Source organism: Meriones unguiculatus, chromosome 14 (assembly GCF_030254825.1).
Source record: "Meriones unguiculatus strain TT.TT164.6M chromosome 14, Bangor_MerUng_6.1, whole genome shotgun sequence".
Classification (NCBI taxonomy): Eukaryota; Metazoa; Chordata; class Mammalia; order Rodentia; family Muridae; genus Meriones; species Meriones unguiculatus.
The window spans coordinates 90,485,531-90,496,289 of record NC_083361.1 but is presented as its reverse complement, the minus strand read 5'-3'; the positions used below and the strand labels follow the sequence as shown (position 1 = coordinate 90,496,289).

General features: G+C 40.9%; 1 pseudogene; it reads right to left on the bottom strand.

The window, feature by feature from the left end:
* Positions 1-6,383: 6,383 nt before the first annotated feature.
* Positions 6,384-6,851, bottom strand: LOC110560465 (ADP-ribosylation factor-like protein 2-binding protein; annotated as a pseudogene).
* Positions 6,852-10,759: the final 3,908 nt, after the last annotated feature.

The window sequence follows — 10,759 nt, the reverse complement described above, 5'->3', positions numbered from 1 at the left end:
AACTATGGTTCTAAAGTTTCTCACTTAAGCCGTATACTCCATTACCTCCTGAATGTACAAAAGCCTGAAGGGGTATTCACATCATTATTATTCAATATAATATCTACAGTGCCTAAGGGACACCCACATACAATTCAGAAAGAGACTAACTCAATAGGAAAAGTAGAGACAAAAAGAAAATTAATAAAATATAGATGACTAATACAAAGTTTTAAATTCTACTGGGCAGATAAAGAGATGCAAATGAAAATCAGATAGGTTTTCAAAATACATCTTGCCTGGCATTGGGGTGGAGAGTGGGCATCACTGCTCGGCATGATGAGAACATGCACGGGTGCATGTCTGGAAATGTTGGCCATCATTTTACATATGGATTGAGGACCCCATATTTCAGATCCAGAAATACAGGCTGGGAAAACACTGTATTTTGGAACACTTCTGTGCCATTTCTTCATTTATTCATAGCCACGGAAAACTGGGATGATCCAAATGTCTGTTATTAGGATGTAGTTAAATAAAAGATGATATGAACGCAAACTGGGGACTATGTAGTTCTTAAAGCCTTAGACTTCTTGAAGGCAAATATATTATGTGGGCCCCATGACGTGGCTCAAATAAGTAGCTCTGCACTCACCAGACTGCAAACATGAAAAACTGAAAATCCAGAGTTTATAGATGATAGGAGTAGCAGCAACTCTCACATACAGTTTGATGAAGATACTGGGACCATAGAGGTATTTATTTTGAGGAACTGCTGCAGCTGTGGCGATGGGCAAACCCATTGTCTGCTAAGGGACCTGGAAGGCTGATGCACAGGATGGAGTTGCAGTTTGTGTTGCTTACTTTTCTCTTTGCTGTGACAAAACACCTGACAAACGCAGTTCAAGGAAGGAAGGATTTATTTTGGTTCATAGTTAAAAGGCACAGCCCATTAGGGTGGCAAATTCATAGCAGCAAGAGTGCCTCTGTAGTCAGGAAAGAGAAGAGGAAAGCTGATGCCTAGGTTGTTTTATTTAGTCTGGGACCCAGCCCACATGATGATGTCACTCACATTTAGGGAATTAATCTAGTCTAGAAACCCCCGCATACACATGTTCTGATGCTTATCTCACAGGTGATTCTAGCTCCTGTCAAGCTGACCACAAATAACCATCATTCAATTCAAGTCTGAAGATGGAGTGTGGGCAGAACTTTCCCTTCCCCCAGACAGCCTGCTCTGTGGTCTGAAATCAGCTTTACTCAACGTCTACTGATCTGAATGTTAATATCAACTTTAAATACTTTCTCAGAATTGGCTGAAACAGCATTGATTAAGTATCTAGACACTGTGACTGTAATTGTACAAAGCTCCTTTGTAAAATTAATCATCATAACCAGTATATAAACTGTCTTTGGAAAACATCTTTGACATGTATATAAAGCTGAATGCTCTTATACTCTATGACCTGGCAATTCATCCTTTGTCGAATAGTCAACAGAAAAGCATATGAGTTATTCCCAAAAGATATGCACGAGAATGTTCACAGCAGCACTGTTCATAAGAGCCACAACTTCTACACTGGGGTATCCTTCTTAGTGGGCAGTTTTTGCTTAACAGAGGTAAGGCCCTGGGTTTAATCCTTAGCACACACAAAGGAACAAAAACAATAATAACAACAACACTTGCAACTTAGAAACCACTCCAAAGTCCTCCAAAAGTCACCAGATGCATGTGCTGAGATGTGGTCACACAATGAAACACTAGACAGCACTGACACAAAATGATGTCCAACTCTATGCAGTAGAATGGACTATCTTAGGTAGTATTCTTAAAAAAAAAAAAAAAAGGCCAGACACAAAGGTGACACCCTTACATATTGTTGTTGTTGTTTCATTTTTTTAAAGACACAAAGCTGGTCAAAATAATCATTCTTATTAGAATCCTGAAGCTAGAATAAGGAAGGACAGATATTAAGGGAAGATTATGGGGACATGTGAAGGGCCCCTCACAAAGGAGTCTGGCTGAAGCCTCTCACCAGCTGAGAATGCAGAATTACAATACGATCAATACCATTTGCTTAAGACCTTTTTCAATTGTAAACCTACAAGTTCTAAGAATCTCATCTTTTTCCTTTACAGGAAAAAGACATGTTCTAATCAGCTTGTGCAATCCTATTGACTCCTGGGTTTATTGTATCAGATCATAACACCATTCAAGGAAATTCTGAAGCCTCTACATAATCTTGTCTATTGAAAAAGTAGAGAACTAGATAGGGAAAAGGAAGGATTTCTTAGCAGTCCTTTCAGATGTAACTTGAGACCCACCAAAATAATATACAGCCAATGTTTAACACTGAAGAGCAGGTCACCCTTAGAAATGCCCTCACCTGTACTCTTGGGGGTATCTTTCTTTCCAAGCACTACTTGAGAAGTGGGGGTGGGAAATCTCTGGAGCAAGCAAAGTAGCTACAGCAAAAACATCAAGCTCTGTGTTCAATGAGAGGTACCATCTCAGCATATAAGAGGAAGAATGTGATTGAGGACAATGCTCACTATCAACCCTCAGCCTCCACACACATGCACTTGCATCAGCACACACACAGATGCAACCACACAATGAGCTTGCTCATATTTACACAAACACAAGCATACATATGCAAAAACTGGGTTTGAGTAAACTCTGACTTTGTTTCATACTGGCTTGTCCTGAAATTCTTTTCTACAAGGAACTGGTTTTACCTGAGTAGAGGTCCCTAAAAAATTTAGTGGAATACTTCAGGTTGCTTGGGTAACAGTGTAGAGCTGTGTCCCATTCCCTACCTCAGTGACTAGAGCAGAGACTAGGAAGGGAGAACAAGGCGGTCTTCTGGGATTCTAGAAAGTTCTAGCTTACTTTTCTGTTTTTTAATCTTAGAACTGGTTTACCAAGTGTGTTTGGTTTATGGAAAATCATTGAGATATACAACTATGAGATGTGCATCTTTATACATGCAAGAAACACTTCCATAAAATTTAAAATACTTGGTAGTAGAACAACTTTTGTCATTTGCTCCTATAACGTACGCTGGTAGAAAATTTGTTATGCTGTTGAGTATGGGCCTTGAATGGTTGATCTTCCTGCCTCCACCTCCTAAGGACTGGAGTTATATGTGTGTGCCCCTATACCTGCTCAATATAGACTATGAAATATAAACTTTATCAATTTGATAGGTGGTAAAGACTATTCATGTTTTTCAATATCCATAAACACTAGTAAAACAACTGATACAAAGTTGAAGTTTTCACATTAGCAATAATCAAATTGTTGACAATTTGATTGCTAACAGTGGATGGTAGCATTGCATGTTGTAAGGACTTAGAAAAGTAACCCAGGTATGTTAATCTATTTTCACACCTCTGAATTATTTGATTTTTTTAAAAAAAACATGACACATGTATTGGTTTTATATTTCTTTAGAGGGAAAGGTTGGACATGCTTTCAAACATCTACCTATTCAGTTGTAGGCATGAAGTCTACTGTTCTAATTTTATACTAACTTCCATTTTTCATTCATCAAGATCTTCCTGGTCAATAGAGAGTTTGGTTTTGAGAACAATATGTTGTGGATGTAAACATAGTTTGTTTTTATCCCAGGTGTAGGATATGGGACTGATTCTCAGATTGTCCATAAAAGCAAATTATTTGCCTGGTACAGGCTCTGAGAGGGGCCCTTTGCCAGCTGCAGACAGTTTAAATCTGAGGACTTCAGAGAGGGAATAAATGCCAGGGCCCCGAGAAAGAAGGGGGCTCCAAAAAAGAAGAAGGCTACTGGTGCTTCCCTCCTGCTGCTCCTGGTTGCTATTGGTGTAGTGTGATGAGAAGTCGGGGATATACTGAAATGAAGATTGGACTTGCCCTAAGGAACCTGATGACCCTAACCAGCAGGAAGTAGCTAAGGAAAACTGTACCCACTCTCCCCACTAACCTTTCTCTCCTACCTGGTGTTGGTGTGTTGAAAAGAATTGGGCGGAGAAGGGAGGAAGAGACATAAGAAACTAAAATAGTTTTTAAAAGTATGCCAACAGCAATATGAATTTCATACATCAAATTTGTATTGCCAGTCCATTATTGATGGACATTAAGACTTTTCACACATGTCAATATTTTAACAGAGTAGCAATATGCATGCATCTCCTGATGATCATTTCCCAAAAGTGTAAGGTAGAAGGTGGCCCTTACATTTTAAGACAGACTGCAACAGTGCTCCCTGGGGCCATCTGGCTGGTTCACACTCTCAAGAGTTCTAAATAAGACTGTTTTCTGCTGTTCATAAGCACACATCAATAATTTTAAACTTTGCCAGTTTGATAGGGGGGAAAGACTATTCATGTTTTACCATCATTTCTTTTATCATTTGCTAGACCAAATACTTCTCATATGCCTTATATTTCTTTGTTGATTTGCCTTTGAGTATTTTGTCCATCTTTTACATTAAAACATTTAACATTTTCCTTATTGATTTTTAAAAGCTCTCTATTTATCTGGGATATTGATTCTTTGTCTTCATTTTACTGCAAATACTTTTCTAATTCACCTTCTACCTTTCAACATTTTACAATGTTTATTTTTGTACAGAACTTTCATTTTTTTTTAAAGTTAAATTTACCAGTCTCTTCTGACGTTTTCTGAAGCTTAAGAGAAATGTAGAAAGGTCTTCCTCACTTAAGACTATACTATGTACCAATGATTTACTTATTCACAGTTTCAATAAGAATTTTTGTATGTAGTTGTACCCGATTTTTTGGTCTTCAAACGGCTAATTATTTTAACTTTACAGTCACTGTCATCCTTACCAACTAATAACATTACTTCTCCAGGATACATAAGCCCCATATAACTTGGTTCTGAGCCTGGAGCTAGGGACTTTCCATTATTCTTTCTGGTTTCCACCAGCGATGTTTGTTTTTTATTCTTGCCAAACACCTCAAATTCTACTCATTTTATGAAAGCACTAAGTGACACATTGCTACAGAAAACTCAGAGCTTAGCTTATCTCCTTTCAAGTCAGAATGGTCACATGGAAAGTCAGTGTGGATTCTTATTTTACTTATTTTTAAAGTCAAAAGTATACATTAGGAATTGAGCTGTTTTCTTCTTTCTAGAGATGTGACACACATGCCTTCTGGCTGGTGACAGTTCACAAAGGTGACAGATGACCAGAAAAACTATGTACTGCCCCGCCCCTTCCCCAGGGGTGAGCTGGATGAGGAGAGCATCAACTGGGCAGGAGAGATTGTTACAGAACAACCTGCAGAGTCCCTACTCCCCAATAGAAAACTCAGCACACTGGCCTGTACAAAGGACTGCAGACAAACATGCACAAGCACACTAAGCATGCTGTAGTGATAGAGCTGCAGCCTATTTCTAGCACACAGCCTGTTTGTACTGGGGCCCAGAAAGAGGGGAACCGATTGAAAGCAGATTTGCACTTGAAACGCTCACAACTAAAAAGCATACAGCATATATAATACTTTGATCTTTAAGTGGTTAGTCATGGGCATTACAAGATCAGACTCATTTGGTTAGCCTGAATTTTCATCTATAAAAATATGTTTCCTGAAAATAATGCTTAGAGAATTAGAGAACAGTGGGACTCTATCACGACCAGCAGAGGTCGCTGTTGAAAGGACTGTTGATATAAGATTGGGGTAGAGAACATCTCACCTATGGGTAGAGAACATCTCTCTTGGTTGATTCCTACAGCCACTCAAGCTGTATTCATAGGAGATTCAGAAATCAGGACAGGTAGCTGGCCTGTAACTCCCTAAACACCCGATAACCCCACCCCCCACTGAGTCTGAGGACTAAAACTGACCCATGTGAAAACAGTTGCGGGAGCACAAAGACTCATGTAAAGCCTGCTGGGATGAAGGGCTCGTGATGGTGTGTTGTCCACAGCGTTGACACACTACACCACCATGTTGCTGGGGAAAGGCCCCAGAGTCTGAGGACTAAAACTGACCCATGTGAAAACAGTTGCGGGAGCACAAAGACTCATGTAAAGCCTGCTGGGATGAAGGGCTCGTGATGGTGTGTTGTCCACAGCGTTGACACACTACACCACCATGTTGCTGGGGAAAGGCCCCCAGGCGAAGTGGCCAAGACGAGCACAGAGTCCCTCCGAAGCACCTGGGAGGGGCGTTTGCATGGGAAGGGGAGTAGTGAACATGAGGGTTACTGACTCAAAGATGTTTCTGGATAAGGGCCAGGAGGGTCAGCAATGTTTTCCAGGCCTCATCAATGCTTCACATGAAGGAAGGGCTGTGGCACAGTTGGTCTTTGCAAGACTCATCCATCATCATTAGCCTGTGTTTCTCCGAGCCTGCTGGACCTGTGGCCTCATAGTGACCACCTGTCGCTATGCCTAGTGCCACAGGTTGTTCTAGGAAGCTGGCGTAGAAGACAGCTTGCACAGAGATGTCATGACCAAGCCTCTGTTTAAGTCCAGTCCTTGCCCTTCCTCTTCTCTGTAGTCCAGGAACTTCTCCTTGAAAGCCAGAAGATCCAAGAATGTGAGCAGCATGTCAAAGGTGTCACCAGCTACTCCATCTTCACGGTGCTGCAGGGTTGTGAAGGCCGCCATGTTGAAGCCTGGGACGTGCTCTTCAATGTACCGCTCTACCAGGGGAATATATTCAGTAAAAATGGGGGTATAGGTGAGTTTATTCTCTTCTGTGTCTTCACTCTCCTGGTAGTACTTGTCCATGAAATTTCTCTGCAATAACTGGAACTAGTCATCCATAGTAATATCCTCTAAACATCCAACCATATCATCAAATTCTGCATCAGAGGCAGAGGACAGTGCCAAGCTCTCTTCCTCCAGAGCACCCATACATAGGGGCCTGCTGCCTCAGTCGCTTCAGAGGCCCACAGGAGGCCACTCCAGGGCTGGGCCCAGTGCCCCGCTGGCCTCTCCTGCTTTTGTTTGTTTGTTTGTTTTTTCCTAATTGCTTTTACTGTTTAACACAGGTTCATATGTGCCAAGACAAGTCAATCTTTGTTCTCAATATTTTTATAATTGTTTTGTGAAGTTGAAAAGGCTTCCTATTGGAATTTAATGGAAGTATACTTAATGAACAAACAGGTGTAAGGTTTAATCTCTCTCCCCTTTTCTCTCTCTTGGGACAGGTCTCACTGTTATCCCAGTCTGTGTTGAACTCTTGGTAATTCTTCTGCTTTAGTTTCCCAACTGTTAGGATTACAGGCGTAGGCAACATTGCCTGGGTAAGAGGGAGAAATGCCCATGCTACATGCGGTGTGCATGTAGCATGGTTTGGACTTGAACTTGGAGCAATGACCTTTCCTCAGCTTCCAAGTGCTAGCTTACAAGTGTGCACCACCATGCCCTATTTTTAGTCTCTTTGTTATATAAATTTATCTTAAAACAATATGAGTATGAGATGGCTCAGTGGGTAAAAGTAATTGCTACAAATACCTAATGACTTGAGTTCAATTCCCAGAACTTTTGTTAAAGTTGAAGGAGAGAACCAATTCCACAGATTTGTCCTCTGATCTCCACATGTGCACAATGGCATGTGAGTGCCCACCACCCACATTACACATATAAATACACACAGTAATAACAAACTTAAAACAAATAAAAACCAATATTTTCATATTCATTTATGAGTTTTGGTAAAGTTTGGTAATTTCATAAATTTTACTATTCATACTATGACTAGTCATATTTTAGGGGTTATACTAAACTAGGCTTTTAACTATGATGTGTTCCAATTACTTCTTACTGGCACATGCAAGATGTATTATTTGAGTCACAATTCTACAACCAGTTATTCTAGTCATTTTTATTAGATTCCTCAGATCTTATTGGTATACATTTATGCATGTTATTTCGTTATCTTCTTCAGTAAGGCTTACAATTACGGTTTTTGTCTATCTGCCTGCTTGTTCTGCTGTTTCCCTCTAACTCCTGGACTCCAGTGACCAGATCAACATCCTGAGTATCTGAGCCACTGCCCCCAGCCTAGTGATCATACTTTATGCTAATGTACAGTGGAGATAGCAAGTCACAGAAAGCATCTGTGCCCCATTTCCAATTTCAGTGAGAACGTTCCAGCGTTACAAATGTTGACATTTAATTTCAACTTTTATACATGGAGATTTCTAAATGTTCAAATGAGAATGTATCCTTCAAATCCAAACCAAAGCAAAGCAAAACAAACCTCCTTTTTTATGTATTAATCATGTGATGTGTACCATGGCACACAGGTAGAGGCCAGAGGACAGCTTGCAGGAGTTGTTCCTCTAGTTTCACCCTGTGAGTCCTGGTGATCAAGCTCAGGCTGACAGACTTGGTGCAAGCACTTTTACCATCTGAGCCAACTTGCTAGCCCAAGGACATATTTTTCTAATAAGCAAACAACTAATTGTCAATGAAGGTCAATATCTTAATATGAAAGTATAAAAGACATTATGAAAAAAATGGCACAGCACAAAGGCAAAGTCCATGAATAGCTTAATAATACACCTTTCTTCCACTAAGAATGTCATCACTGCTCAGTCAACCACAGGCGAAGCTCTTATTCACCTGTGGGTGAGCCAGGATGTGGGCAGCCTCTTCTTTGGGATGCTCTTGCTATCTAGCAACAAGATAAGCAGATTATTCTGAATTTCTTCCACCACAATATGGGAAGAGTTTCTAGTTACAGAATTAAATTCAGTGTTCACATGTCTCTTTCCTATCCTCAAGTACTTTATCGTTGCCACGTGGAAACTTCAGAACATTTTGTTCATTGCCTGGTTACTGTGCAGAACAGTACCTAAACCAAATAATCCGTTTTACAGAAAAAGTATAGCAGTAAATACTACTTATATGATTTCTCAGTCTCATGTTATTTCCATCACTCAAAAACATCAATCTAATTATCTACTAATCTACCCCTCCCAAAGAATACATGAGATTGAAAACCAGGAAGTAAAGGTGGGAAGCCCTTTCCTCTTAAGAGTCATTCCTTAAGGCTTAAGATAAGCCTTAAGATCCATTCCTTTAACTACATTTCCCCAGGGTCTCCCTTGCGTCTTTGGGGCTATAGCTCATCAGAGCCTCCTGCTCATTCTAGTGCCAGGTGTTTTCCTGCCTCCGCCTCCTGATTCCTTCATGAAATCCTCTGGAGTAAAAATTATTTGAGTGTTCCATCTGTCCACTTGTAGGACTCAGCTGCTACGGTCAGCAGCAGCAGCACTGCCATTACCAGTCTGCTTGGACAAATGATTTACTGGTAGCAAGTTCAGTATTATACCTCATCTCGTTCCCTCCTGGCAGTTCTGTGTGTGTGTGTGTGTGTGTGTGTGTGTGTGTGTGGTGGGTCAGTTAAGCATATGTGCATATCTTTATGCATGCTCTCATGTATGTGCAGCTGAGTGTGCATAAGTAGGCATGAGAGCATCACAGTAACTCATAAATAAGCAGAAGTCCAGTTGAGTCAGGATAATGAGAGGCATACTTCCACAGGTAGCTCTCCACCAATACCTTTCTTGCTTTTACTTCTGAGAGAAGATTTAGCATTGTCATCCCTGGAACAGTCCAAGACTCTTCTTCCATGTTGTGTGGGATCAGGGTACCATGGGACAGGAGGGGCTGGTGTGGAGCAGGAGTGGGGTTGAGTCATATCAAACCCCAGAAATCTGTCTGGAGAGAGGTAGAAGTGGGACCAGTCCCTCCCTTGCCCCAGGCCTGCATGTCCAGGTACACATAGTCCTGTGCCCCTAACCTTTGCCCACACCAAAGGAGGTCACATAGTCACAGCCAGGTTAAACTTCCCCTCTCCTTGTAAGGTCATGTCCAGCAAGCAACTGGAATTCCTCTTCATGCAAATAAGGTATTGGGCAATGATACACACTTACCCAGAAATCCTCCACCCCCACCCCAAAGGTTCAAATAGCCTTTGTTCCCTCCCAATTACACAAGCTGTCTCACTGAAGCCTGCCTCCAGAGTCTGTTCTTGTAGTGCTTACCGCCACCTGAGGTCTCCACCCCCTCCTACCCCAGCCTTCTGCCTTGCTCCCTTCTCCCAAGATCCATGGCTTGTGATGGTGGGTGGGCAATGTGGAATCAACTGGGCTTCAAATATTGACTGTAAAGGAAATTCTTTCCTTTAAAATGAGTACCCATTGGGCTCTTCAGTTTCTCTAGCCACATTTCAAGAACTATCACATATAACAAATGTTACTGTACTAGGGGACACAGTTTAAGACATTTTTGGTTTCACAGAAAGACACATTACAGAAATACTTATATAATAGTATACAATCAAATCTACAGCTAAAGATGTAGCTCAGTAGTAGAACTCTTGACTACCATGTACAAGGCCTTGGGTTCGATCTCCAGCACTGCAAGAATGGAAAGGTATAAGGCTGTCCACTGACACATCATAGATCATAACTAAAGCACGGAGGGCGACCTTTCATTGAAAGGCTGTCAATGATCGATTTACGTTACAACGTGATTATTAATGCAGCTGGCTGTGTGTGGCATATCTTACAAGCACAGCACTCTGAAGGCTGAGGTAGGAGAATCACAAATTCAGGGCTAGCCTGGGCTACACACACATACATGCACACATGTATATATATGTATATTTATATAACTTTAATCTCACTACACAGTGAGATGTTGTCCAAAGAAAATCTACACAGTTTTGTATGTATTAACATATAATAAATGAGTTATGGAAATTTTCTATATTATCCTATGATATTTTAATTAAAATATTTTGAGGT